The sequence below is a fragment of the Ahaetulla prasina genome, chromosome 11, assembly GCF_028640845.1.
Source record: "Ahaetulla prasina isolate Xishuangbanna chromosome 11, ASM2864084v1, whole genome shotgun sequence".
Lineage (NCBI taxonomy): Eukaryota > Metazoa > Chordata > Lepidosauria > Squamata > Colubridae > Ahaetulla > Ahaetulla prasina.
Genome location: NC_080549.1, coordinates 30,176,942 through 30,202,735, shown reverse-complemented (window position 1 = coordinate 30,202,735; position 25,794 = coordinate 30,176,942). Strand labels below are relative to the sequence as shown.

Below are 25,794 nucleotides of genomic sequence, written 5' to 3'. Positions count from 1 at the left end.
GTCAGACTATTTACTGAATCTGCACTACTATTAATCGTTTCATAGTTCCCATCACCAATCTCTTTCCACTTATGACTGTATGACTATAACTTGTTGCTGGCAATCCTTATGATTTATATTGATATATTGACCATCAATTGTGTTGTAAATGTTGTACCTTGATGAACGTATCTTTTCTTTTATGTACACTGAGAGCATATGCACCAAGACAAATTCCTTGTGTGTCCAATCACACTTGGCCAATAAATTCTATTCTATTATACCTTACAATACTGTTCATGTTAACCATATTTGGATGTGTCAACGCTTCTATTGTTGAAAGCCACATTGGTATTTCCATATAATGTGTTTCTTTCTCTCTCTCCTATACTGTTAACAAGCCATTTCTTACAAGCCGTCTCTGGAAGTATCCATAATATCCTATTTTTGCCATACCATAAGAAGGCATGCCAGCCTAGTTGCAAATCATGTCCTTCTAAAGTCAATAGCCTTGTATTTCTCAGTAAAATCCATTCTTGATAGAGTTCCCAATTTGGTAGACCAAATCCTCCTCTAATCTTAGGATCTTGAAGTAATTTAATATTAATTCTTGCTTTTTTCCTTTGCCATATATATTTCCACATCATTTTATTCAAACTCTCAAAATATTTTTTCTCCAATTTTATCGGAATAGTTTAAAAAACAAAAATTCTTGGCAGTACATTCATTTTGATTAACGCTATTCTTCCCGTTAATGATAGTTGCAGATCTTTCCATTTTTCCAAGTCTATTTCAATTTGATTTCTCAGTTTATAGTAGTTATCTTCCTTTACTGCAATGCATCTGGAGGTTAATTGGATGCCCAAATATTCCACTTTCGTCACTATTTGAATATCTAACTTCTGCATTAATTGCTTCTTTTGTTTTTCTCTCATATTTTTAACTATCATTTTTGTCTTGTCTTTATTTATTTTCAATCCAGCTACTTCTCCATATTCCTCTATTTGCTCCATTAACTTTGGGCCCATTTCTATTGGTTCTTCCATAATGAATACTAAATCATCCACAAATGTTGAAGCTTATATGCTTCTCTTTTATTTATTTTATTTTATTTATTTTATTTATTTTATTTTTCATATTTATATACCGCCCTATCTCCCTGAGGACTCAGGGCGGTTCACAGGCAATTAAAAATACATATAAATACAAACTAAAATGATAATTAAAAAACTTATTCTATAGAATTAAAAACAATATAAATAATAAAAACCCATTTAAAACCAGTAAATTTAAAATCTAATCCAGTCCCACGCGGATGAATAAGTATGTTTTAAGCTCGCGACGAAAGGTTCGGAGGTCCGGAAGTTGACAAAGTCCTGGGGGGAGTTCGTTCCAGAGGTGGAGCCCCACAGAAAGGCCCTTCCCTGGGTGTCGCAACACTGCCTAGCTGGCAGCACCCTGAGGAGTCCCTCTCTGTGAGCGCGGGTCGGTGGTATTCGGTAGCAGTAGGCGGTCCGTAAATAGCCCGGCCCTATGCCATGGGCGCTTTAAAGATTGTCACCAACACCTTGAGGCGCACCCGAAGGCCACAGGTAGCCAGTGCAGTCTGGGAGAGGTGTCACACAGGGAGCCATGAGGGGCTCCCTCTATCACCTGCGCCGCATTCTGGACTAACTGGAGCCTCGGATGCCCCTCAAGGGAGCCCCATGTAGAGCATTGCAGTAATCCAGAAAATTAAATCCTTTTAATTTTCATTCCTTTTAATTCTTTATCTTGTCTTATTTTTCTGTTTAAAATTTCTAGCATCAAGATGAATAACAATGCAGTGAATGGACATCCTTGTCTAGTTCCTTTCTGATATCTACTTTCTCTGTCATTTCACCATTTATTATTACTTTTGCTGATTGGTCTTTCTATATAGTCTTAACCATTTATTTATAAATCTATCCCCAAAGTCCATCTTTTGTAATTGTATGGTCATAAATTGCCAATTCACATTATCAAACGCCTTCTGCACATCTAAAAATAACAATGCCATTTGTTTCTCTGAATGCGCTTCATAATATTCCAATGTATCCAATATAATTCGTATATTGTCCCTAATTTGTCTTTTAGGCAAAAAACCCCATTTTGATCTGAATGTATAAATTCATTTAGCAACCTCTTCAATCTTTCCGCCATGATTGATGCAAATATTTTGTAATCTGCATTTAATAGTGGAATTGGTCTATAATTCTTTATTTGTTGTAAATCTGTTTCTTCTTTTGGTATAAGAGTTATATATGCCTCCATCCACGAATTCGAAACATTGGCTTCTATTAATAAATCATTAAATACTTGTAACATTTTATTGCAATTTTTATATAATTCTACTGGTAGTCCATCTGGTCCCGGGGTTTTTCCATTCTTCTGCCTTTTAATTCCCTCCACCAATTCCATCATTGATATTCTTTCTTCTAGTGCTTTTTAAAATTCTATGGTATTTTAGGAATTATTGCTTTTTCCAAATATTGTTCTATTTCCCTTCTGATATCTGCTCTTGTTGATATAGTTTCTTGTAATATTCCTCAATTATTATTTTTTTCTTTTCCTCATTTCGATAACATATCTTTCCATCTTGATCTAGTAGCTGAGTTATCAATTTCCTTTCTTTTTCCTTTTTCATTTTCTATGCCAGTCATCCTCCTGGTTTATTTGTGTTTTCAAATATTTTTTGGCTTTGTTGATTTTATTTTCCTTGCTAAGTCTTCATCCTCAATTAAGTTCATGTTATGTTTTTTCAAGTCCATTCAGTTTTTAAATTTTTTATCTGAAATCTTTGAAGGGGAAAAACTGATGTTAAATAATAGTCATTAAACATGTGAAAATCACTTAAGGGGACTCTGCTCAAGCCCCCGTCGAGTCCAGCTGTTGAGCAGGGGTTGTCTGACATTTCTTCAGTTGTCTCTTACAGCAACAGCCTTGGTCTCCACGTCTTATAAGCCACCAAAGTCACCAGGCTCACAGTGAAGCATGGGCTGGGGCGGGGGGGGGCAGCATCCTGCTCTGGGGCTGCTTTTCTTCAGCTGGAACTGGGGCTCCAGCCAAGGCGGAGGGAATTATGAACAGATCCAAGGATCAGTCAATTTCAGCACAAAACCTTCCTGCCTCTGCTAAAATGCTGAAGATGAAGAGGAATTTCCCCTTTCGGTGCCACAAGGACCCAAAGCAGGCCTCCAAAACAAAAGACAACAATGGCTGCACTAGAAGAAGATCAAAGGAATGATCCGGGCTCTGAATCCAATTGGGGACCTGGGAGGGGACCGGAAGAGAGCTGGGCACAGGAGAAGACCCCCTCCCCAGTCTGAAAAATGTATACAATAACAACAACAACAACAACAGAGTTGGAAGGGACCTTGGAGGTCTTCTACTCCAACCCCTTGCTCAAGCAGAAAACCCTACACAATTTCAGACAAATGGTTATCCAACCTCTTCTTAAACACTTCCAGTGTTGGAGCATTCACAACTTCTGGAGGCAAGTTGTTCCACTGATTCATTGTACTAACTGTCAGGAAATTTCTCCTTAGCTCTAAGTTGCTTCTCTCCTTGATGAGTTTCCACCCATTGCTTCTTGTCCTCCCCTCAGGTGCTTTGGAGAAGAGATTCGCTCTTGTTGGTGGCAGCCCCTGAGGACACGGCTGTCCTGTCTCCCCTCGTCCTTCTCTTCATGAAACTAGACATGCCCAGTTTCATATGTTTTAGCCTCCAGTCCCCTAATCCTCTTGGTTGCTCTTCTCTGCACTCTTTCTAGAGTCTCCACATAATAAATAATAAAATACACACACACACACACACACACACACACATATATATATATTAGATAAAATATAGACTTACATGATGACATTTTTCTGCTTAATGCTCCTCAGCGGTCGCCCCCCTGATGTTGCTGGAGTCTGGAAAAGTTAAAATAGCAGCCATGGAATATGTATGTATGTATGTATGTATGTATGTATGTATTAGTCATGGACACTCAAAACTTTCCCCAGAAGAGTTCGATTGCTTACCTTAGGGGGGCAGGTGGTAAAGGACCGCTGAGGGGGAGGTCTTTGCCAGATGGGCGGCAAATGGCCGGCTCTTGAAGTCTTCTGCTGAAAAGCAAAGGAGACCCTGAGGATGCTGGGCCTGAGCACAGGGAAAACCCTCCAGCCCAGTTAATTCAGGCACCCTGAAGGTCTTTCTCTCTACTGATACTGTTTCCTTCTACTTAGTGACAAATAATAAAATAAAATAAAATAAAATAAAATAAATATTACATACCTCAGTGTTTCAAAGGACCGGCTGTTCTTCAGGAACCACTGGAAAAAAAATAGACTTCTTTAAAATCACAAACTTATTGATTATGAAGAAAGTTGTTCAGTTTCACAGCAGCAGCTTTGTTTTTTATTCCCAAATATTAGGTGCCAGCTGATATTTCTGGCATCTAAACTCTTTACACTTGCTGCTAAAGTTAAATAGTTAGTAAATCTGTTGTTTTTAATTCTCTCCTACCTCTATTTCTTTGAATAAGCTTTTTCTTCATCCTGTGAAGAAAATTGCCAGCCATTTTTAGAGAAAGCCGTTGAGAATGAGCCAGGACAGCCCAGCCAAGGTTCTATGACACGTGCTGCGATGTCATCATCTTTGAACCCGCTCTGGGGAGATGCCAGGGGTGCCCCCTCCAGCAACTCTGGACCTTCCTTTCAATAGGGAGGCTCACACCCGCTAACAGAGAGATCCTGAGAGGTCTCAGGCAAAGTCTGTGGAATAAAAAGCGGAAATGGGGGGAGGGGGTGAAAGATGGAGGGAAGGCCCCCCGAGGCTCCCAGGGGAACTGAGCCCACAGAATGTTCCTCAAAGTGCTAATATTGGAATATTATTATATACAATATTAATTAATTATATTATATTACACAATTAATGATATTAATTAATATTGTACTGCAAACGAGGGCATACAAACCCTTTGCTAGACCAGTTGAATACAGCTCATCTGCCTGGAATCCACATTGTATATCGGACTTTAAGACAATTGAGGGAGTCCAGAGGTATTTCGAGAAGAGTCCTCCACTCCTCTGCTCTCAACAGAATCCCTTCTGCCACCAGGCTTGAAATGTTGGGCTTGGACAACCTAGAACTATGTCGCCTTCGGTCTGACCTAAGCGTAGGACACAAAATTATCTGCTCCAACGTCCCACCTGTCAATGACGACTTCAGCTTCAACCGCAATAATACACGAACACACAATAGATACAAACTTCAAGTTAACCGCTTCAAACTTCATTGCAGAAAATACGACTTCAGCAACCGAGGGGTCAATGCCTGGAATGCACTACCTGACTCTGTGGTTACATCCCCAAACCCCCAAAACTTTAACCTTAGACTGTCTACTGTTGAGCTCACCCCATTCCTAAGAGGTCTGTAAGGGGCATGCATAGGAGTCCTAGTGGACAACCATTTGGATATGAGCCAGCCATGTGCAGCAGCTGCCAGAAAAGCCAACACAGTTCTGGGCTGCATAAAGAGAGGGATAGAATCAAGATCACGTGAAGTGTTTATGCCACTTTATAAGGCCACACTTGGTAAGGCCACACTTGGAATATTGCATTCAGTTTTGGTCACCACAATCTAAAAAGGATGTGGAGATTCTAGAAAGAGTGCAGACAAGAGCAGCAAAGATGATTAGGGGACTGGAGGCTAAAAGATATGAAGAACAATTGCAGGAACTGGGTATGTCTAGTTTAATGAAAAGAAGGACTAAGGGAGACATGATAGCAGTGTTCCAATATCTCAGGGGTTGCCACAAAGAAGAGGGAGTCGACCTATTCTCCAAAGCACCTGAAGGCAGGACAAGAAGCAGTGGGTGGAAACTAATCAAGGAGAGAAGCAACTTAGAACTAAGGAGAAATTTCCTGACAGTACAATGAATCAATGGAATGGAACAACTTGCCACCCGAAGTTGTGAATGCTCCAAGACTGGAAGTTTTTAAGAAGATGTTGGATAACCATTTGACTGAAGTGGTGTAAGGTTTCCTGCCTGGGCAGGGGGTTGGACTAGAAGGCCTCCAAGGTCCCTTCCAACTCTGTTGTTGTTGTTGTTGTTAGCGCACCAACGTGCCTGCCGCCTCTGTCCTACTGTTCCCATTTTTTTGTATCCCTTTCCTGTATTCATAATCATGCTTATACTTATATCGGTTATCTTATATACACTTGACAAATAAATAAAATAAATAAAAATAAATAAATTATGAAGGCTGCAGTGGTTTGTTGCAGACCCTAGAGAGGACCTTTCAATTTCTTTCTCCAAGATTAAAGGGATCCAGTGGATCACTCAGCTCCCTCTCAATCCATCCTCTGCCCTCCCTCTGTTTTCCATCCTGGATCCTCGAGCCCACTCCTCTCATAAAACTGACAGTCTTCCCTTAATTTCCTTGGAGATTTATTCTGTGAGGTGGGACATTGGAGGCAGACGGGGCAGCTGGGAAGGAGAGATATTGTCCGGTCCATCATCCTTGGAGTTTTCATATCCAATGATCTAAGTGCCAAAGCCCACTGCAACTACATTGCAAAACAGGCTTTAAGAGTTGTAAACCTAATCTTGCATAGCTACTTCTCCAGAAACACTACACTACTAACCAGATCTTATAAAACATTTGCTAGTCCAATTCTTGAATGCAGCTCGACTGTCTGGAACCCATACCACATTTCGGACATCAATACATGTCCAGAAATATTTTACAAGAAGAGTTCTGCATTCCTCTGAATACAATAAAATACCTTATGCCACCAGACTTGAAATCCTGGGTTTAGAAAATTTAGAACTCCGCCGCCTTCGACATGACCTGAGTTTAACTCACAGAATCGTCTGTTACAATGTCCTTCCTGTCGAAGACTACTTCAGCTTCAATTGCAACAATACACGAGCACACAATAGATTGAAGCTTAATGTGAATTGCTCCAATCTTGATTGCAGAAAATATGACTTCAGTAACAGAGTTGTTAATGCCTGGAATGCACTACCTGACTCTGTGGTCTCTTCCCAAAATCCCCAAAGCTTTAACCAAAGACTCTACAGTTGACCTCACCCCATTCCTAAGGGGCGTGCATAAGAGCACCAGCGTGCCTCCCTTTCCTGTCCTAATGTTCCCTTTGGTTGTATCCAATTTCTTATAGTTATTTCATACTTATGCTTATATATACTGTTGTGACAAATAAATAAATAAATAAAAATAAATCTTCAGTATTTAGGGCAAAGTCCTCAGCTAGCTTTGCTTCCTCCCCTCCCAGGCACTCCTCGCCCCCAACACAAAAGGCTCCTTCTGCAGCTGCACCTTCCTTCTCCCCTCCCCCAAACAGACAGCTGTCACTCAAGACCCTGTCCTGCCCTGCCTCCTCGCACCACGCCCAGGTCGGGCAGGGCCGCCCCCGGCCGGTGGTGTGCCTGAGCCGCCTCCTCCCGCTGCCTTGCCCTGCGGATGCCTCCTCAGCGCCTGGAGGCTTCCTCTCATCTGGGTTGCGGGGATGGAGGCCAGGGTCGCTTCCCTCACCTTCTCGGGGGGGGGGCAGGTGTCAAATCCCCCGCCCTTTTTTGCCTGCGTCCGCGGTGCTTTGAACGCCGCTGCAGATTTGAGCTCTCTCCCCTTCCCCTTCCCCCGATCTCCAAGGACGGCCCGGCTTCCCTTCTCCCCCCCCCCCCCTAAATCCCCTTCCCCATCTTTTCCAATCCGGCACCTGAGGGCGGCGGTCCTTCTGCCTGGCAGCTGCCCGCACGAGAAGTCCGTGGAAGGGCAGCCGAAGGGCGCTGAGTCCTTTCTGCCACTTGGCCAACTGTTCCTTGGGCTGAAGATGCCCGGGGGCTCTCTGACACCCCTCCCATTTTCTCCTTATGTGGAAGTTGTAGGTGGGGGGGGCTGTTGGAGGAGGCTCGGCCCTTCTTCTCCTCCAACTGTAGACAGCAACCTCTGGAGAAGGGGGGTTTCTCCGCCTTGCCCGGAAGAGTAAAGGATGAGCCCCTCCAGACCCAGGTGGGCCGGATTGTCCCTTTCTCCGGGTTCAAGTGGGCCCGTTCCTCCCTTCCAGACCTTCCCGCCTCCGGTCCTTCGGGAGCTCCGGAATAGCCTCGCCTGGCTGACCAGGGACCCTCGCGGCTCCTCCTTAGTCCCAGCGGCAGATGTAACCATCGGGTGAGTCAATTCGGGAGAAGCGGCTGCAGCACAGGATCGCGGGGCCTTGGGCTTATGGTATCTGGGAGGGATCCAAAAGCCGCAGGAAGACCCCAATCCTCATTCACAGCACACCCACACGCAGCCTCCATTCCCAGGCCTGGTGGGTCAAGAAAGGCCATTCAGACGATCCTCGCCTCCATTGCTTGGAGGAGAGAGAACAGGACGACCGGGGTGTTATGTTTTCATGCTTGTACCTTTTAATATTTGAGGGGGAAATCAGCAGGTTGCTGTTTGGACGAAGCCTCCAGTAGAACTGTATAAAAGGAGAGGTTTTTCCCCCAGCCTGTTGCTGGGTTCACCCTATATTAAAGAGCTGTTGTCACTACCCTGGTCTCCAGCCTCGTTACTTCCAGAACTAACATTGGCGGCAAGGTGGGATCTCGAGGCTGAGGAGAACCAGAACCGAGCTGAAGCACGATAGACCCGAACCCAGCAAACCCAGGGCAGAAAGCGGAGATGGCCAGTTACACTCCACCCGCACTGCTTGACCCGGCTAAAGAGAAATGGGGACGTATATGACCCGTTTGAAAGCTTCTAGAAGCCAACGAACTGCACGGAGTTCCAGATAACGAAAAAGGGCTTATTTTCTAAGCCACTGTGGTCCGGAGGTCATTGATATCGCGAAGCCCTGGCAGAGCGCCGTTGCAGTCGGTGTCGTGGGCCAACTTTACAGACTTTACTAAAGAACCATTTCGCACCAACGCCGTCCAAATACGCAGGGCGGTTTGAATCGGAGAGCGAAGACAGATGGAGGGCGAATCCATCGGTGACTACATGGCCGCCCTAAGAAAAGCGTCCCAAGGACTGTGGATACCGTGACCTAGACGAGGTGCTCCTCGAGCAACTCATCCGAGTCAAAGACATCCGTTTGCGACGGCGACTGCTAGCAAAGAGCAACCTAACGCTGGCCAACGCTCTGGACGGCCAGAGCACATGAAATGTCCTCCCAAGCGGCAGAGACACTGCAAAAGCCGGTCCCACCAAAGCCGAGCGCGAAGGCAACTCCGGTGCACCAGGAGGAGGTTCAGACCGAATCCGACGGTGAAGATGAGGAAGGGGTCTGCCGCACCGAGAAACGCGACAAAGGGGACCGAGACGAATGCGGAAGCTGCGGGGGTCAACACCAGCGCCAACGCTGCAAATTTAAGGACGCGACATGGCGGTGTGGGAAGAAAGGGCACCTAGCTCAAGTTTGTCGAGCGGCCCAACCTTCCCGCCGAAAATTCAAATCGGCCAATCAGAGCGGAATCGGCAAGGCGACCCGCGATTGGCTCAAACAAAAAGGCGATTCCAACCAAACAACTGTGGTCATAGGCCGCCGACCAAAGTGGAGAAGAAGATCTTCACCAAGCCAAAATAGAGGGAGTACGGTGCGGCTTGAAGTAGACACGGGATCAGCGATCACCATCATGTCCTGGGACACTTTGGCGAAGTCGCTGCCGTCCGTCATGGCGCCACCTGCAAGCACAGCGGCTACGAGTCCACGACTACCAGGGAATCGCATCCCTGTTCGAGGGACCACCTCCGAGTCGAGCACGGTCCACACAAGAAGACCCTGCCCATCACGATCGTGGAAGGAACTCTGCCCAGTCTGTTGGGACTAGACTGGTTTCGTGCCCTGGGCATGGGAGTGACTGGCATCTACAGAAGTGACTGTAACCTGAAAGACACTCTCTTTAACGAGTTCAAGATGTCTTCAAGGACTGCCTGGGCAAATACAAGGGGACCCTATTTCCTTCAACTTAGACCCCAGGTAGCCCCATTAGGCTTAAGGCGAGGAGAGTCCTTTTGCCCTAAAACCAAAAATCGATAAGGAGCTGGACAAGCTCATAAATCAGGGGATTTTGGTGCCAGTCGATCACGCAAAGTGGGAGACGCCAATCGTCACCCCAATAAAGTCGGACGGGTCAATTAGAATTTGCGCTGACTACAAGGCGACGCTAACAAAGCCTTACAGAAAAGCGCCACCGGTTCCGTGGTGCAACACTTATTGCACTCTTTGGGGCAAGGGCAAGTCTTTGCAGTTAGACTTGGCCCAAGCCTACCAGCAACTGCCAGAGCGCCGCGGCCGAAGCCCAAACGATTGTAACGCACAGGGGGGCATTCAAGTGCACCCGATTGCAATTTGGGGTCAGTGTGGCACCAGGGTTGTTCCAAAACCTAATGGAACGACTACTGCAGGGGCTCCCAGGGGTAGTCCCCTACTTTGATGACGTCCTAATTTCAGGGGAAAACATGGAGGAATTGGGGGAGCGTTTAAGAAAGGTTTTGGGGATTTTCCGGACAGCCGGATTAAAAGTCAAGGCAAACAAATGCCAGATAGGGGTCGAATCCGTTGATTTCTTGGGCTACCGGATAGACAAGAAAGGAATTCACCCTACTGAGAGCAAGGCAATTAGGAAGGCTCCAGCGCTAATAATAAAGCAGAGCTGCAGGCATTCCTGGGGTTGGTGAATTTCTATGCGGTCTTTTTAAAGAACAAAGCAACCGTTGCGGAACCGCTGCATAGGCTCTTAGGGAAAAATACTGTTTGGTCTTGGGGAAAGACAGAAAATAGGGCTTTCGAAGCAGTAAAGAACCTGCTCTCAAGTGATAGCCTGCTCATACAATATCACAACTCATTACCCCTAGTGTTGGTTGATGCCTCCCCTTATGGGGTGGGGGCTGTACTCAGCCATAGACTTCCAAACGGCACAGAAGCCCCTATAGCTTTTTACTCTAGAACGATGTCCTCCCCAGAGAGAAACTACAGCCAATTAGATAAAGAAGCACTAGCCATTGTGTCAGGGGTTAAAAAATTCCACGAATATGTCTTTGGGCGGAATTTTGAAATCGTGACTGACCACAGACCGCTACTAGGGATACTGGCTGGCGACGCCCAACGCCTGTGGCACTTTCGCCACGCTTGACCCGATGGACTATATTAGCCGCTTATTCGCATACAAGCTGCAGCATCGACCAGGAAAGAAGTGGGGCATGCAGACGCGTAAGCCGATGCCCACTACCAGGCGACCGAAGACCCCACTCCGGGATGCCCATCCTACTTATTGACTCTTTGGACTCTGGCCCAGTCACATCTAAGGAAGTGGCTCGGCATCATACCGGGACATTGTGTTAAGGACTGTACTCGGTTGGGTACAGAGAGGGTGGCCACTGCCGCTAACGGTTCAAAGAATTTGTTAAAAACGATGAGCTCTCGGCTCAAGGGGTGCCTGTTATGGGGTGATCGTGTAATAATTCCGGATAAATTAAGGGAAAGGTATTGGACCTCCACGAGGGTCACCCAGGATCGTAAGGATGAAGGGTTAGCTAGAAGCTATGTGTGGTGGCCACTCATGGACGCAGAGATTGCTGAGAGGGTAGGAAATGCCAGGCTTGCCAAGAGTCCAGACCTCTACCCCAACGGCCCCAGTCAGGAATGGGAAAAGCCCCAAGGGCCCTGGTCAAGAATCCACATTGATTTTGCTGGCCCTTTCCACGGCCAAACGTTCCTAGTGGTTGTTGATGCATTCTCTAAATGGTTGGAGATCATACTTATGAAATCCACTACGGCCAAGCAGTAATCGCAGCCCTGCGCCACCTATTCGCAACTCACGGGTTGCCGGACACTCTGGTGTCCGACAATGGGCCCAATTCACGGCAGCCCAGTTTGAAGAATACCTGGCAGAGGAGGGCATCCGACATGCCCTCTCTGCGCCTTTCCACCCTGCCGAATGGCCTTGCAGAGCGCTCCGTCCGGAGCTAAGGAGGCATTGTCCAGGCTCAAGCCAGGTGACTGGCAAACAAAGATAGACTTTTTCCTAGCTCAGCACAGAACCCCAAGCACGCCACCGGGAAAAGCCCAGCGAATTACTAATGGGACGGAAACTCCGTGCCCACTTGACGTTTGAATCCCATTACACACCAGAGGTTACAAGGGGAACTAGAAAGACAAGGGAAATGAGCATAGGCGACGGATGTGGGCCCGAAACTATGGGGACGGCCCTAGTTGGTTCGAGGACAAATAATAAAGATAACCGCCCAAAATCGACGTGGTAGAGCTACCAGACAACGGTGTGGAGGCGCACATAGATCAGATAAGGAAACGAATAACTGATCAAACCGAACCAAATGAAACAGATCATGACCAATACCAATTTGAATTCACAGCTGACAATGACCCGGGAGGCGCAAGACTTAGCTGAGGTCCCAGAGTTCCAGCGACGCCATCAGGTTCCCGAGGGAAACAGCAGGAAAGTTTCAAAAGTAATCCAAGGCCGGATGGCCAAGAAAAAGAGTCAATAATCCGAGCCCGTTGGCTCAGAGAAAGAGCTGGGAGGAGAAAACAGCCCTCCGACCAGCTCAAACACCACCCAGAACTGAACCGCGGAGGTCAGAAAGAAGGAGACGTCCAGGTTATTTGCGTGACTACGAAAAATAACATGTAAATAAATATGTAAATAGAGGCAAAGTGTTTTCTGGGAGGGAGGAGTGTTATGTATTCGTGTTTGTACCTTTAAATATTTGAGCGGAAATCAGCACGTTGCTGATTGGAAGCCTCAGTAGAACTGTATAAAGGAGAGTTTTTCCCCCAGCCGGTTGCTGGGTTCACCCTATATTAAAGAGCTGTTGTCACTACCCTGGTCTCCAGCCTCGTTACTTCCAGAACCTAACACTGGGTGCTTGCAGGAGCCCCTTTCTCTGAGGGTCCCTGCTCGTCTCCCCAAGCCAGAGGGGGTGGAAGCCTCCAGGTCCTCCCCTTCCAATATTGTCACCTGGGAGATCCAGCTGCCCCTCCCCCTCCATTAGTTCCATTAGAGAGCTTCCTTGAGGCCCTTTGCGGCGTTGCTTGCAGTTTGATGAGGTTGTTAAAAGAAAGCGCGTTTTTCCACTCGTGGATTGTGAGAATATGTGGGGGGAAGGAGGGAGGGAGGGGCAGTTGATTGGGGGCAGAGCGTGGCGTTTCCTTTGCAGGGGAGAGGTGGAAGGGGCGCCTGCGGGCGAAGGCGGCGTCCAGTGGCTCCTCTCCAAAGAGGGCCGGGGGCTTTGGGCAGTGCGGGGCCAGGATCTCAAGGCCGGCGGGGATCGCGTGTTGCTGGTCGTGGCTGGTTCCGGGCAGGCGAGGGGCTTGAGTGACAGCTGTCTGTTTGGGCAGGGCGCGAGGGGAGCTGCCCGGAGCGTCTCCGGTGCTAAGCAGGGCTGCTGAGGGTCTCCTCTGGAGGGGCGACCAGGGCGAGCGCTGCGGAAAAGCCAGCCGGCAGGGAAGCCTGTTTCCCCCCAAGAAAAGTAGGCCGTCTCCTTCCTTACCCACCAACCCTTCTCAGCTCCTCCTTTCCTTTCGCTCTGCCCCCCAGTTCCCAAACTCTCCCTATTATGACAGCTCCCAGCCCACCCGCCAGTCTCGCCCTTCCCACGGGGGGCGCTCTTCCTCCCCATTGGCCCAAGGGCTCAACTTCAGCCCCCCCCCGGCTCCCCCGCAGCCCAAGGCCTCGGCAGCCCCGGAGAGGCTCCGCTTCCCCCGTCGCCCTTTGGACTTCAGCCCCGCCGTTCGCGGACTCCGCCAGCCGAGCTGAAGGGCCCGAAGGCATCTGGGGAGGCGCAGAGCAGCCCTTCCTGGTGGCCCTTCAGCTCCGCCGTCCAAGGAGACTCTTCCTGCCTCCTGTCCATCTTCTCCGGCTGCTTCTCCCACTGGATCCCTTTCTCTGCAACGGCGCCAAGGACCTCGATCTGGCCGCGGGCGATGGAGGCTCCTCGGGAGTTTGCCTTGGTTGTTGGATTAGACTGACTGGGTTTCACTGGTTTAACTGGAGAAGTCTTAGCCTGACCGACTCAAATCTTCAGAGCTCAAACCAAGGAGAAGCTTCTGAGCATGTATTCATTTCTCCGCCCCCCCAGCCCCCCCCCCATCTTTCCCTTCCAGGCTGTTTTCCTCCCTGATCAGCTGCCCCAAAAGCGCCTGGAGCCTCTCTGTGACGTCCTCCTCTTACGCAGCCCTTACACAGCAGAGCAAAACCTCAACCACCAGCCCAAAATCCCCCTGAAGAGCCTCCATCAGGCCCGGGAAGACGGAGCTCCGTGGCGCAGGTGAGGCAAAGGGATCCAGCGGGACAACCAGGCCGAGAAGATGGACAGGCGGAAGGAAGGAAGAGGCTCCTGTGGCGGCGGAGCTCTTTCAAGGGCCGGTCGGCCAAGTCCCAGAGCGGGATGGAGATCCGGCGGCTCTGAGCGCGAACGGCGTGGAGCTGGGAGCGGAGCCTCTGCTGGGCTGCCGAGTCCTTCGGGGGCAGCAGAGGGAGCCTCGGGGGGTTGAATCCCTTGGGCCGAAGGGCAGGAACGGCGCCCCCCGTGGCGAGGGCTGCAATAGCAGGGGAGGCAGAGCACTCGGAGCTGCCGGACTTTGGGGACCGTCGGGCTGAGCGAAGGGAAAGCAGGAGCTGCGATGTTGAGACGGGTCGGTCGGTAAGCAGAGAGCCTGCTTGTCTCGGGGGGGGGGGAAGAGGCAGGAGAAGACCCCCCTGCTGCTGCTGCTGATGGCCGGCTGGCTTTTCCGCAGCGCTCGCCCCGGTCGCCCATCCAGGTGGGACCCTCCACATCCCTGCTCAGCACCGGAGACGCTCGAGGCGCGCTGCAGGCCGAGGCGTTGAAGCCGCTCCGGGAGAATCTTCGCGGTTCTTTGGCCCCTTTCACTTTGCAATTGCCGCTTCCTCTTGCCGCGCCCCCTCCCCACTCACAGCCTTCCTCTCCCCGGACACACAACGCTCCTTCGGCACCTCCGCATCCCTGCTCAGCACCGGAGACGCTCCAGGCGCGCTGCAGGCCGAGGCGTTGAAGCCGCTCCGAGAGAATCTTCGCGGTTCTTTGGCCCCTTTCACTTTGCAATTGCCGCTTCCTCTTGCCGCGCCCCCTCCCCACTCACAGCCTTCCTCTCCCCGGACACACAACGCTCCTTCAGCACCTCCGCATCCCTGCTCCCCCCTCCCCTTCCCCAAACCTCCCCTCCCCTTGCCTGTCCCCCTCCCCTGCTCCCCGGAGGTAGCCGCAACAATCCAGCAGCCATATACCCCCTCCCCGCCCTTGAAGCCATTGTCCCCCACTGCCCAAAGCCCTCGCCCCTCTTTGGAGAGGAGCCGTGGCCCCAACCCTCCCCTGCGGTCGCCCCTTCAACCTCCCACCCGCGGAGGACACGCCACCCATCAGTTGCCCCCTCCGTCCCACCCACCCGTAGTTTCTTCCCTTCCAACAATTCCCGCCTTAACAAAAGAGCAAACTTTCTTTTCACAATCTGATGAAACCTCGGGAAACAGGGCGCCAATCTAGAAATAAGGGGCGAGGGGCTGAGTAAGGAAAGTATTCGAACCCCCCTTTCTTCTCTTCTCTGGATCCTCCTCATATTCCAGACAAGGAAGAACGGATGGAAACTGATCAAGGAAGATTCAACCTGGAAATAAGGAGAAATTTCCTGACAGGGAGAACAATCAACCCATGGAACAGAAGTTGCCTTCGGAAGTTGTGGGAGCTTCATCTCTGGAAGATTTCAAGAAGCGACTGGACTGCCCTCTGTCAGAAATGGTGGAGGGTCTCCTGCTTGGGGAGAAGGGGCCGGACTAGATGACCTCCTAGGTCCCTTCAAATTCTGTTCTTCTGCTATTATTCATCTTCCCAAACTCTGCTTGAAGGTTTCTTTCTGGGCCCTTTGAGCTGCCCCTCCCCCCCTTGTGTGCAGCTCCCCCTTTTGCAGATAGCGAGGAAGGGGCCGCCGAGGCAGGGCTGCCCTTTGCCAGGATGGGAGGGACTGTGTCGCCTGGGCTCCAGACCGACTAGGGACAGCAACATCTGGAGAAGGCGGGGGTTTGATTAATGGCAGAGTGAGGTGGGTCCTCCGCGGGTGGGAGGTCGAAGGGGCGACGCAGGGGGGACTGAGGCTTCCTCCCCAGAGCAGCGGGGTTTTTTGGCAGTGCGGGACAAGGACGTGAAGGTCGGTGGGTGTGGGTGTGGGTGTGTTGCTGGTCCGTGGCTGGTGTGGCTCATCACCTGCATTTTGGCAAAGGAAGCCCCGCCTGGGTTGTGCCTTCCGTCCTTCTTCTTCCCCTCCCAGAGGGAAACCTCCAGTCCTGGTTTGGGAAGATCCAGATCCATAGAAGGAAAGACAGCGGGATCCACTCATGACTCTTATTAATCCATTAGTCTGGAGGGTTGTGTCTTGATCGCAGGTGTACAAAGGCTGACAGTTAACTTCTGGGATGGGCGATTGGCCCAGAGCCCCCCAGCCGACTTTCAGCCAAAGGTGGGATTCGAACCCAGGACCTCTCAGTTTCTAGACTGCTACTTTGACCACCGGGCCACCTCAGGCAGACTCCGCGCAGGGAGAGTGAGCAGCCCCCGCCCCACGCAAGCTCCAGGCAGGCCGCCCTGACTCCCTGGAGGGCCTGGCTCTGCCCGGCTAGGAAGGCAGCCAGGAGCAGCCTCCGATTCGGACCTGAACCGCCTTCAAGCCCAGCGCAGAAGAATCGGAATGAAATGTATTCTGCGCATCGGTTCCTCCGTGGAGCCCTCGGCAGAGATGGCCTGGATTCCCCGCGTGGGAAAATGGGGGCCCCGAAGACCAAAAAGAGGGAAAGAGAGCGAGAATCTCGCTCCGGGGGGGTGGAGCCGCGGAGGCCGGGCGAGGAAGCTCAGCCCCGGGTGCGAGAAAGGAGGGAGGGCCCGATCCCCTCGGGGGGAGACCAGGCGGAGCTGCTCGGCTGACAAGCAGGTTAACGGGGGACGTCTCGGCTTTTCTGGGCCATTTTGGCTTCGGTTGCGCTCAAGAGGGAACCTCACGCCTTGCAAAAGCCCCCAAAAGTCCCGTCTAGGGCTGCCAGGAACCCCCCTTGAACTGCACCCCCCCCTTCCGAAAGGATCCCCCCTCCCACTTTCTCCGCTTCTCTCTTTGAGACAACTCCCTCCTCCTTCAGGTGAAGCCCCAAAGGACTCTGCCCGGAGACCGATGACGCTCAAGCAGGGAGAACTCTCATTGGTCCTTCCGCTGGTTCGGGCCCTTCCCACCTCCAAAGCCGGAGATGAACGCTTCCTGCCCCCAATTCAGACCCCCGACCCCTCCTCTGGGGCTGGAGCTTTGATTGCATCATTGCGGAGGCTTCTGACCTATGGGCCACCCAGTCCTGGGCCTTCTTGGAATTGTAGCTGATGGACCTGCCGGATGATGGAATGGAGAAGGGGCTCCTGGAGGCCATTCACTTGCGTCTGATTTGCGGACTGGGTTCAGGCAAGACATGAGGACATAAACTCAAAGGAACCAAACTGTGGGCTTCCTATACTGTTTAATCCAGTGTTTGTCATCTCTGGCAACTGAAATTTATTAATTATTAGTTTTAAATTTCTTGAATTAAACAGGAGTGGAAAGAAGAAAAAAAGGTAAGTATAGAAAAAAGAGCATTGTGCCACAAGACACACACACACACACACAGTTCACAAATTCTTCATATATGCAAGATATAAAATTTTATGCAAGAATTACAGTAAAGGATACCCATAGTTCTAACAGCCAAAGCCCAGTTTACATCTTTAAGTAACTGTTCAGAAGCTGCAAGTAACAGCCGGATTTCCTGGAGGAATCAGGCCCACAAATTTCTCTTTCCAAGGTTGGAGATCAAAAGGCAGAGAGGCCATTTCTGTGCTCTCTCCATCAAGATCCAGATAGCTGAGATGCCCTTGAAGAGGAGAGGGACCTGGGCAATTCCTGGGAGCTACCGGTCCAGGTGAAAGTCCAAGGATCCACTCACAATGCTGATGTCCCCTGTTATTTTAGGTCTCCCGGGGCTGCAGCAGGAATAGACACAACATCAAAGGCTTGGTCTCCGGTCTACAAATGGAGCCGCACCAGTGTTGCCAAACACATCTGGGTCCCCCTTCTCGGAGGAAGGTGGACTTGTTGCCAAGCATGAATAAGGAACATGCATTAATTCACATCTGGAGGCCATCAGATTTGGGCAGGCTGTTCTAATATGTTATCAACAACTAACAGAGACTTAACAGCAATGAATGAACAGGTGGGAGACCCCTGTCCAGCAATTAATGGTTGGTTCTGCCTATTTTTTTTAAACATGGTGACTGCAACTTCAATGTGATGGTGCATTTCTTTAAGACACAAGAATTGTTCCTTTATCTGAGGAAAGTATTCACTATATGAGGAACAGTCAACTCTATTGTATGTCTTTTTAAGTACTCTTGGTAAATCAAATTGCATCAAATCAAATCAAATCAAGTTTATTATAATGAAAGACCAGAGACCAGAACAAATAAAAATACTCAGGAATATGCAGTTAAAAATTCTAAAATGAAATAATAAGCAACAGATAAACTCTATATTAAAATCACAATTTGGCATCCAATGTCAGTTACACATGGCCTAACGATATTATAATATCGCTACTTAAACTGTGAGGCCCATAGTCATTAAATGCAAAGGAGTTGCAATGCAAAAGGGTTTGCTACTTTAGTTGTGTAAAATAGCTACGGTGGATTGTTCACGTGTTTCCCATGAATCCCCAGCGCTGCTGCAGAGATTCTAGCCACCTTTGCTGTAACCACAGTCTGTTGCTCCTTAAGCAGCCTCTGGAGCTAAGCAGTGTCGGAATGGCCAGGATGCCTCTTGGTTATTGGGTTTAAGGTATCTCCATAGAAAGAGCATCGAAGGAGTCCATGTCCAATGTCTGTCCAGGAGAGGAGGGAGGACTGGGGGAGGGAGGGGGGAGGGAGGGAGGGAGGTGGGGTGGGGGACTTGCTACCTCGTGTGCCAGGTGAGTCTGGCCGGAGCCGGATCTGGGAGCCAGAACCGAGCAGCCGAATAGGCTGAGCAGTCGGGGGCCGAACAGTCCGCAGGAGAGGAGGAGAGACGAGAGCAGCCAGAAGCTGAAATGGGAGCTGAGGGGTCCCCAGGAGAGACCTGGAGGCAGCAGAGACCCCCAGAGGCCCCAAGGCTGAGGGAGCAGGGGGGCAGAATTGGAACACAGGGCTGGGTGGAAGGTCTTGGAGGCAGGCAGAAGCGCCTGCTGCTCCAGAGCCTCTCGGGGAAGCAAGAGAAGGAGGAGGCCATGCCTAACATCTACCTGCACTTTCGCTCCCCCACACCCTCATGCATCCACCCCATCCCACCCCATAGATGGCCTCTCCCACTGGTCAGACAAGCACATCCACACCACACCAGACCCAACTCTCAGCCCATAAAGAAACTGGCAAACATCCCATTCAACCCCTCTGGCTCTAAGCCTCTGGGGAGCCCCCCAAACATACTTAATCAGGCACAGGGATCTTAACCAACAGTAAGAGTCAAAGAGAGTTGGAAGGGACCTTGGAGGTCTTCTAGTCCAAGCACTGCTCCAGCAGGCTAATAGTTTTTTTTTTTTATTCAAAAAGTTTTACAGAAATTTCCCCCCCCCTTTCCCCACCTCCCCTCCCCCCTCCCTTCGCAACCCCCCTCCCCCCCCGACTTCCCGGAACGAGCACAAGGTATAGTTAAAAATAAAACAAACATATGCTAAAAAAATTTTCGTCCCAACTTAATTATACCCCTACAATCATCAATTCCTAACTTCCCCCAAAAACAATCAAAAATAATACATCATAATCATTCAAAAACAGTCTGATAACTCTTAGTCTGATATCTACTTTGAATATAGTCAATCCATTTTTTCCATTCCTTTAAGTATCTTTCTTGCGTATTGTCTTTCAAAAAGGCTGATATCTTCGCCATCTCAGCCAAATTGGCAACCTTCAATATCCATTCTTCTATTGTAGGTACTTCTTTTTTCTTCCAGTATTGTCCTATTAGTAATCTTGCTGCTGTTATTAGATTTAAAATAAATTTAGTCTCAATTACTGTACAGTCCGTAATAATTCCCAACAAAAAAAATTGCGGCAGGAACTTTATCTTCTTTTTCAAAACATTTTGTAAAATCCACCAAATTTTTATCCAAAAGGCCTTTATATCCTTACAAGTCCACCAAATATGAAAATATGTAGCATCCTCACAATTGCATCTCCAACATTTTGCTTGCATATCTGGGTACATACACGATAATTTCTTAGGATCTAAGTGCCATCTATAAAACATTTTATAAAAATTTTCCCTCAGATTCTGTGCCTGCGTGAATTTAACATTTCTAACCCAAATTTTTTCCCAAGTTTCCAATAATATTGGCTCCTGAAAATTTTGTGCCCACTTTATCATACAGTCCTTTACCAAGTCCCTTTCAGAATCTATTTCAAGTAACACATTATACAATCTCTTTATATGCTCCTGAGACTGATTTCTAATTTGCTTTACCAAATTTCCCTCATTCTGCTCTATACCAATTTTCTGATCTTCCTTCCATCTAGCACGTAGTTGCTCATATTGAAACCAAGTATAATTTTCCCCTTCTTCTTTTAGTACGTGCAGAGATTTTAATTGCAAATTACCTCTTTCAGTATACAAAAGATCTTTATATGTAATCATTTCCTGATTCTGTTCTATATTTATATTCTCTATTGTATGTCTAGGACTTGCCCATATAGGAACCTTATAATTTAGTTTGTAAGAATATTTTTTCCAAACACGCAGAAGAGCAGATCTTAACACATGATTTTTAAAGGCCTTATCGACTTTTTTGTCATAAATTAAATATGCATGCCATCCATATAGCAAATCATAACCTTCTATATTCAAAATTCTTTCCTCCGTTAAATTAAACCAATCACTTATTACAGAGAGCAGCTGCTTCATAGTATAATTTAAAATTGGGCATTTTTAAACCTCCCCTTTCCCGGGAATCTTGAATTATTTTCATTTTTTTACTAGCTTTTTTACCTTCCCATATAAATTTATTAATTCCCTTCTGCCATTCCTCAAGATTCTTATCTCTCTTAATTATTGGTATCATCTGAAAGAGGAATAAAAATCTAGGTAAAACATTCATTTTAATAGCAGCTATTCTCCCCAGCAAGGATAATTGCAATTTTTTCCAAACAATCAACTCCTTCTGAACTTTTTGCCATAAAATCTCATAGTTATTCTTATACAATTTCACATTTGACGATGTAATATAGACACCTAAGTATTTAACCTTCTTTACAATTTCAAATCCTGTTATTTCCTCTAATTTTTCTTTCTGTTGTCTGGCCATATTTTTTATTATCACTTTTGTCTTTTTCTGATTTACCTTAAACCCTGAAATCTTCCCATATTGATCAATTATTTCCAACAAAGATTTACTAGAGTTTATAGGGTTTGTTAAGGTAATCACCAGGTCATCTGCAAAAGCTCTCAGCTTATATTCATGTTGTCTAACTTTAATTCTTCTATCTCCTTTACTTCTCGTATTTTATCCAATAATGGTTCTAGAGTTAGAATAAACAATAATGGTGATAAAGGACATCCCTGTCTTGTTCCTTTCGCAATCTTAAAAGGTTCTGTTAAGCTACCATTAATTATAATCTGTGCTGTTTGCTCTCCATAAATTGCCCTAATTATTCTTATAAAACCATCTCCAAATTGCATCTTTTCTATTAATTTAAATAAAAAATCCCAATGCAATCGATCAAAAGCTTTCTCTGCATCAAGAAAAATAAATGCTGCTGGAATAAAAATTTTCTTTTCTAAATACTCCAGTAAATTAACAATCTGCCTAACATTATTCCTCATCTGTCTCCCTTTTATAAATCCAGATTGATCATTATGAATTCTTCGCTGCAAAATCAACATTAATCTATTAGCTATTATTTTAACAAAAATCTTATAATCATTATTTAAAAGCGAGATTGGCCTATAATTCCCAGGTTTGGAACAATCCTGTTCCTCTTTTGGTATCAATGAAATAAAAGAGGTTCTCCATGAGGGGGGAATTCCCCCTCCTAATTGTATCTGATTAAATAATTCCTTAAGTGGACCTAACATCTCATCCTGTAAACATGTTTTTTAAGGCTCTGGTGATGAGGAACTCAGCTGGGATGGCCAGAGGAGCCTTTTAAAGCCCCCCCCTTTTCCTTTTATTCCCCTTCGGCTGAAGAGGTTTTTTTTAAAAAAACTTTTAAAGTGTTCTGATAATCCCTGCTCAGCCCAGCGATCATCAGAGGGTTTTGTTTTTTTTTACTTTTAAAGGTATATTTTCGGCTGAAGAAAAACTTTTAAAAGTAAAAAAAAAAACCTCTGCTGATGGTGCGGCTCAGCAGAGGCAGGGGGGGCGGGGCCAGGGATTTTTGCTACCGGTCCTCCGAACCAGCAGCTGCCATCGCTACCTAATCAGGAGAGCCCGTGTGAACCGGGAGCATTTCACCCCTGGTCATAGGATACAAATAAGCAATCAGGAAACAATCAATATCAATATAAATTGAAAGGATACAAGCAACAAAGTTATAATCATACAGTCATAAGTGGGAGGACACAGGTGATGAAAACGATGAGAAGATTAATAGTAGTGCAGATTTAGTAAATAGTTTGACAGGGTTGAGAGAATGATTTGCTTAGCAGAGTGATGGCGTTTGGGAAGAAACTATTCTTGGGTCTAGTTGTTCTGTTGTGCAGTGCTCTATAGCATCGTTTTGAGGGTAGGAGTTGAAACAGTTTATGTCCAGGATGTGAGGGATCTGTAAATATTTTCACGGCCCTCTTCTTGATTCGTGCAGTATACAGGTCCTCAATGGAAGGCAGGTTGGTAGCCATTGTTTTTTCTGCAGTTCTAATGATCCTCTGAAGTTTGTGTCTGTCTTGTTGGGCTGCAGAACCGAACCAGACAGTTCTAGAGGTGCAAATGACAGACTCCATAATTCCTCTGTAGAACTGGATCAGCAGCTCCTTGGGCAGTTTGAGCTTTCTGAGTTGGTGCACAAAGAACATTCTTTGTTGTCAATTTTTGATGACGTTTTGATATTAGCTGTCCATTTCAGATCTTGCGATATGGTAGAGCCTAGAAATTTGAAGGTTTCTACTGTTGATACTGTGTTGTCTAGTATTGTAAGAGGTGGAAGTATGGAAGGGTTTCTCCTAAAGTCTACCACCATTTCTATGGTTTTGAATGTGTTCAGTTCCAGATTGTTCTGGTTGCTCCACGAGGCTAGTTGTTCAACCTCACGTCTGTATGAAGATTCATCATTGTCTCCAATGAGACCAATCACTGTTGTGTCATCTACGAACTTCAATAGTTTGACAGATGAATCGTTGGAGATGCAGTCATTGGTATACAGAGAGAAGAGAAGTGGGGAGAGCACACAGCCTTGGGGTAGGGCTGTGCTAATTGTACAGGCATCTGATGTGATTCTGCTTAGCTTCACCTGCTGCTTCCTGTTAGTTAAGAAGCTTGTGATCCACTTACAAGTCTGTTCAGGTACTTGTAGCTGGTTCAGCTTAGTTAGAAGAGTGTCTGGTATGATGGTGTTGAATGCTGAGCTAAAGTCTACAAAGAGGACCCTTGCATAGGTCTTTGGAGACTCAAGATGTTGTAGGATGTAGTGCAGAGGGGAAAGACCATATCCCATGTTGCTCAGCCACCTCTTTTTTTCCATGGGGCACTCGGGAAAGGAAAGCCCAGACTCATGGAGAAAGTCCAGGATGGCCAGGAAGGAGGAGGGGATCTGGGGCATTCCTGGGAAGAGGCTAACCTGGTTTATGGGTCCCACGGTTGAATGATGGGGGGGACCAGCCTTGCTTGGGCTCCGTGTCCTTCCAGGAGAGGCTCCTGTGGGGGAGAAGCCATGCAGGGCTGGGTCTTTGAGGGGGGATCCGGGGTTGCCCTGGAGGAAAATGCAGCCGGCCTCACCCTAGAGAGGACCCTCCATGACTCTGAGGAAGATGGGGGTCCCCCGTGGCCCCTCGAAACCCTCCAACTGAGGAGACCCTCTTCATTGCAGCCTTTTCTGCAATTCTGGGAGGTTTTGCTTCTTTCTTATCCCCCCCCCCAAAGCTTTGAATTTTGCTCTTTATTTGACCTCCCCCCACTTTTGGCTTGGCGTCTTCAGCCTCTTCTCCATCAGACTGAGGGCAGGGAAGCTCCCAGGCAACCGCCTCTTCCTGCCGTTTGATTGGCTACAGGGTTGTCATGGCAAAGGGGGTGGGCCAGGAATAGAGGGGCAGCCTGGATGTTTGTCTTCCCTGGGAACTGGAGGCTTTGAATGCGAAATCTGCTTTCTTTTAGGAAATCCTGCTCAGATGAATTTGCCACTTTTACGGAGCCTTTCTAAAAGACCCAATAAATGGTGAAAGCATTGTTAGTAAAAACAGCAACACTGAATTTATACACACACACACACACAAACATAAAGGTATCTTTAATGTTTTTCCATTGAAGAAAAAGTTTGTTGATTCAAGTAAAAAAAATACGGGTCTAATTTTTCTCTGGTCTTCCTATTTACAGCAACAGAAAGGAGAAGTTGTTCTCCCTGAATGAGCAGCTCCTGCGTCAAAATGCCCAGCTTGCGGAAAAGAACGCACAACTCTGCAGGGAGCTGGAGGAGAAGCAGAGGAGGTGAGAAATTTTGAGACAGCAACCCTGACTTTCTCTTCCAGGATTTCCTATTCAGTTCTTAGGGGGCTAATTCCCCTCTTGTCTTCCCATTTTACAGAATAAAGATTTTGGAACAGCAGAACCGCCATCTCCACTGCAGGTTCTGCAGCAAGCTGGGGAGAAGCAGGAGCTCCTGGGGAGAACCAAGCGTTGCGGGAACAACTGGACAGGTAAGAAATACTGTGTTTTCCCCAAAAAATATGACCTACCCGAAAATAAGTCCTAGCCTGAAATTAGAAGGCTAATTTCTCTCCAGTCTTCTAAATTTACAGAAAAGAAACCGTCATAGGGGATATGACAAATGAGAGGATGGACCTTCAGGGTAAAATTGAGGGGCTTACGCTGGAGAAGGTCGCTTTGGCAGAGGAAAGGAGACAATAAGAAAGGACTTCACGGAGCGACTGAGGAGGTGAGACACGGACTTTCTCAGACCATCCATGACAAATGCACTCATTTCCTGACTGTGTTTAAATTCAGAACATTAATCAAAGTTGTTGCATTACTGGAAGGAAAGAAAAAAAAGGAAGGAAGGAAGGAAGGAAGGAAGGAAGGAAGGAAGGAAGGAAGGAAGGGAGGAAATATTTGGTTGCTTCTCAGGATTGACGTCTCTCCTTCTGATTCTTCCAGGGAGAAACTTTCCTGCCAAATCCTGAAAGAGAGAGAACGGCAGGAATCCCACAAAGACCCAGGAGGAGATCTCAGAGGATCTCTAGAGATCTGGGGAACTCTGGAAACATCTGCAAAGACCTTCAAGTAGCTCCTCCCCCTCCCCAAGGAGAAACCGTTCTTTCTCTCCGCCACAGCCCTGAAAAGCCTCTGGGAACCAGGCAAGAGTGAACCCCATTTTTCCATGACTTTTGGGGGTTCCGTAGAAGATCATGATCCCCTCACACAACTTCCAGGGGATCCGTAGGCCGTGCGAGACCCTACCCCATTCTCATCCTGCCTTTGTTCCCTGCGAAGGATTCTTCCTCTGGTGGATTTGAAAGAGCGGATGGCATCAGTGGTGGGCAAGAGACCCTCCTGTCCTCAGCAAAACCTTTCTTTCAAAGCCCACC

At 47.7% G+C, this 25,794-nt stretch overlaps 1 long non-coding RNA gene across 1 annotated transcript; it reads left to right on the top strand.

The window, feature by feature from the left end:
* The first annotated feature begins 24,213 nt into the window (after window positions 1-24,213).
* Window positions 24,214-25,192, top strand: LOC131183923 (uncharacterized). The gene is made up of 3 exons (XR_009151874.1): window positions 24,214-24,697; window positions 24,795-24,906; window positions 24,993-25,192. It is a non-coding gene; the product is annotated as an uncharacterized LOC131183923 (long non-coding RNA).
* Window positions 25,193-25,794: the final 602 nt, after the last annotated feature.